Below are 3,205 nucleotides of genomic sequence, written 5' to 3'. Positions count from 1 at the left end.
GCTCTTTTTAAGAGCCCTATCTAGCTCTCTCTTGAAAGCATCCAGAGAATCTGTCTCCACCGCCCTCTGAGGCAGAGAATTTCACAGACTCACAACTCTCTGTGAGAAAAAGTGTTCTTGGGCTCTTGAAGATAGCGGAGCACAATCAAATAGAACAGGTTGTCCTACAACTTTAGGCTGTGCACACCATACGCAAGAAGAAGGAACAAATCTTCTCTGCCTTCATGTAATCTATGTCCCTCCATATCCATGTGCCTATCTAAAAGTCTCTTAAACACCACTATTATATCTGCCTCTACCACCATCCCAGGCAGTGCCTTCCAGTCACCCACCACCTTTAAAAAAACTTCCTTCGAAGGAGGTAGAGGCGTTAACAAGCCTTCTTTGAGAGTGCATTAATCTGCTGGCCCACGACAGATATTCAGAGAGGCGCACAACTATGTTTTAACGTGTCTTGTATCAAGAACCAGACTCCATATGGAAAGAGGAAAATTCAATCCATCTTGATGCCTTCCACAAGGAATTCAAATAATCCATCATTGCTATGTGCAAATTGGCTGCTCCTTTTCCTAGACAAGTGACTATAGGAAGGGCAGAAGGAACTTAAGTCATAGAGTGATAGTGTAGAAACAGGTCCTTCGGCCCAACTTGCCCACACCGCAGCCAACGTGTCCCAGCTACACTAGTTCCACCTGCCTGCATTTGGTCCATATCACTCCAAACCAATCCTATCCATGTATCTGTCTAACTGTTTCTTAAACCTTGGTATAGTCCCAGCCTCAACTACCTCCTCTGGCAGCTTGTTCCATACACCCACCACCCTATGTGTGGAAAAGTTACCCTCAGACCTATTAAATCTTTTCCCTTTCACCTCAAATCTATCCTCTGGTCCTCGATTCACCTACTCCGAGACAAGAGACTCTGTGCATCTACCCGATCTAATCCTCTCATGATTTTATACACCGCTAAAAGATCACCCCTCATCCTCCTGCGCTCCAGGGAATAGTCCCAGACTATTCAACCTCTCCCCATAGTTCAGTTCCTCTAGTCCTGGCAGCATCCCTGTAAATCTTCTCTGTACCCTTTCCAGCTTGACAACATCTTTCCCATAATATGATGCCCAGAACTGAACACAATATTCTAAATGTGATCTCACCAATGTCTTATACAACTGCAAGATGACCTCCCAACTTCTATACTCAATACTCTAATGAAGGCAAATGTATCAAAAGCCTTTTTGACCTGCGACTCTACCTTCAAGGAACCATGCACCTGCACTCCTAGATCCCTCTGCTCTATAACACTCTCCAGAGCCCTACCACTCACTGTGTAGGTCCTGCCCTTGTTAGTCTTCCCAAAATGCAACACCTCACATTGCTCTGTATTAAATTCCATCAACCATTCCTCATTCCAACCATTTTTCATAATTATCTTCACTACCTGCAAAACCACCCACTTTTGTATCGTCTGCAAACTTGCTAATCCAAATCATTGATATAGATGACAATCAGTAACGGGCCCCTCCTGTCTTTCTGTGAAACTCACAAATTTCAACCAGGGCTCCCGCAATTTCCTCTCTGGTTTCCCACAATGTCCTCGGATATATCTAATATGGCCCCGGGGATTTGTCTACCTTAATACCCGATAGTACCTTCAGCACCTCGTTGACTGCTTATGTCTCTTTACCCAGAAATGTATTTTAAATGCTGTTATGGTACCTGCCTCAACTACCTCCTCTGGCTGCTCGTATCATAAACCCACCCCCTTTGTGTGAAAAGGTTGTCCCTCAGACCCCTAATAAATCTTTCCCCTCTCACCTTAAACCTATGCTCTCTAGTTTTGTCTTTCCTTACCTTGGGGGAAAAATGCTATGCATTCCCCTATCAAAGTCCATCCTGATTATAGACACCTCTTCATACTTCCTACATTTCCTAACCTGTCATCAGCTTTTTTTCCGGAGTATATTGTTTTCTTTTCTTGGTATATTTTCCCCTAGCTGCACTATCAGGGTAACATGGGGCACCTTGGACAGTCTGGACGAGTAGGGCCGAAGGGCCTGTTTCAATACTGTATGACTCAATGACTATATTATTCTATAGGGCCTGAGCTATAGGGAGAGATTCAATGGCTCTTTATTATCACATGTACCAAGATACACAGTGACATTTGTTTTGCATACAGTTCAGTAAATTATTACCACACACAAACACAATCCCAGATTATGTACAAAGTATATAGAAATAGTCCACTGAGACCATATACAAGTCGGCGGGTCCTGGCGCCATTTTCAAAGTCCAGGCTGCAGCTGGCCATGAAGGCCCGTAGCAGCCATTGGGCAGGCCAGGACTATTCCTTAGAGGGCAGGAGACTGGAGGGTGATCTTATAGGTGTACAAAATCATGAGGGGAATAGATAGTCCTAGCATTCAGCCTAAGGCCTGAGCATTAGGGAGAGGTTCGGAAAGTCTGACTTTATTCTGTGGAGCGCGGGAGGCTGAGGGGTGAACTTATACACCTCACATTTCTCCGTATTAAATTCTGTCAGGTCAGTGGGGGGGGGGGGGGGGGCACCGTGCCCGTTGATGTTTTCTACGATGATGTCGGGGCGGTCGGGGCGGTCGAAGCCCCCACATCAGGGTGATCGAAGCTCCCACGGCTTGGAGCTTCGAGGTCGATCCCCGACAGGGTTTGCCAGCTCCACAATGTTAAGTCCGTAGGCTCAATCGGTTGGAGCTCCCGAAGTCGGTCTCCAGCAAGAGACCGCCAACTCCATGATGTCAGGCCGCAGTGCGGACGCAGATACGATACGGAAATTTTTTTTTTTTTTAAATTGCATCTCCGTCGAGGTAAGAGATTAAAAAAGTTTCCCCCAACCCCCCCCACACATAAAACAAGCTAAAGAACACTAAAACATACATTTAACACATACTAAAAAACACGAAACGAGGAAGGGACACGACTGACCATTGGTGAGGCGGCCATTGCTGGCACCACCCGGTGGAAACATAATCTTGAGCAAAACACAAAGTTGTGGAGGAATTCAGTGGGTCAGGCAGCATCGGTGGCGGGAATGCAGAACCTGGACAGAAGAAGGGGCCAGACCTGAAATGTCATCAGTCTATTCCCTCCACAGATGCTTCCCGAGTTCCTCCAACAGAGTTTGTTTGAGGACGGATAATCGCATTACAAAGCAGAGCCAAAGGCAA

The sequence above is a fragment of the Amblyraja radiata genome, chromosome 2, assembly GCF_010909765.2.
Source record: "Amblyraja radiata isolate CabotCenter1 chromosome 2, sAmbRad1.1.pri, whole genome shotgun sequence".
Lineage (NCBI taxonomy): Eukaryota > Metazoa > Chordata > Chondrichthyes > Rajiformes > Rajidae > Amblyraja > Amblyraja radiata.
Note: the sequence above shows the minus strand (reverse complement) of the source record.